This window comes from Triticum dicoccoides, chromosome 2B (assembly GCF_002162155.2).
Source record: "Triticum dicoccoides isolate Atlit2015 ecotype Zavitan chromosome 2B, WEW_v2.0, whole genome shotgun sequence".
NCBI classification, from domain to species: domain Eukaryota; kingdom Viridiplantae; phylum Streptophyta; class Magnoliopsida; order Poales; family Poaceae; genus Triticum; species Triticum dicoccoides.
The window spans coordinates 123,204,220-123,205,351 of NC_041383.1; the positions used below are offsets into that span (position 1 = coordinate 123,204,220).

Sequence of the window (1,132 nt, forward strand, 5' to 3'; positions counted from 1 at the left end):
CTTCATGTAGTACTACTGCAACTCATAACTCAAAAAGGACCACATGATTTAGATAAAGATAACCTATACGATGTGTAAAAGTAAATTTCCTCCATAAATATTTTCATTACCTCATATATCACAATGTTTTCACCTGCAACTGCATCTATCAGTTCAGGAGAAAATTCACAGATTCAATGAAATATTGTCTGGGGTTGAGTGGAAGACTTAAGAGAAACAAAGCTTGCAAATTTGTAGGAATGTTGTCTAGTTACCTTGTAGAAGGAGATTTCACATCAACATCAGAGGAGGAGAGGATGTACTGCATAACCAGAAGAGGATTTTCAGCTACAGGTAAGCATTGCCGAAGATTTTTTTTCTAAGATATTGTGACTGTGCAACGCAACATTCAGAAATGAAATCGGCAGTATTGTACCTTCCACGGAGTTAACCGGTTTCCTATCGTGGCCTTCTGCCTACAATCCCAAACACAGACATGTCAACATTCTGCTATTGTTACTCTCTCAACAGGTACACATTATTTGACAGGTTACAATGTATCCTCCACTTACAGATTTCAATCCAAGATATCATTGCTCTGGACGGCTATGGTGTCCTCGAGCTGCAGTATCCTGGACATGATGGTCATCACGTGCTCCCAAACCTCCAGTGTGCTGCACGAACCTGCCAACAATAAGCACCACCAAAATGAGCCGACACCGCTGTCCCCATGGGCAACCGGCAAACGGACACAAGACGGCCGGCAAATAGACGGCGAACCTCACGACGGTGCCCTTGGTGAATCATGGTGCGCCGGCCTCCAGATCCGGCTGGAGCAGGATGGTGTAGCTTCCATTGGCGATCTGCTCTTGAGTTGCCTTGAGGTGTCGGCATGCTGGAGGCGATCTTCTCCTTCCTCCCATTGGTTATCACAACCAAATCACAAAATAGTAATGAATATGCAAAGTAAATAAGAGAAATGCATAGATGTTTAGTAAACCTGGTTAGATAATTGATTCTTGAATTTGTATGGGTGAGGTTTCCCCTCAAAGTTAAATGCACAAGATACTTAGCATCAATTCCTATGACAAAACTGAATCGCCTTCCAAGTTCCTTTCTCTATTATAAACTAAACAAAAACGTTTATTCTTTT

General features: G+C 42.1%; 1 long non-coding RNA gene across 1 annotated transcript; it reads right to left on the bottom strand.

Moving 5' to 3' along the window:
• Positions 1-200: 200 nt before the first annotated feature.
• LOC119367329 lies at positions 201-852 on the bottom strand. The gene is made up of 4 exons (XR_005176259.1): positions 760-852; positions 552-663; positions 416-455; positions 201-301 (listed from the first exon to the last, which is right to left on the bottom strand). It is a non-coding gene; the product is annotated as an uncharacterized LOC119367329 (long non-coding RNA).
• Positions 853-1,132: the final 280 nt, after the last annotated feature.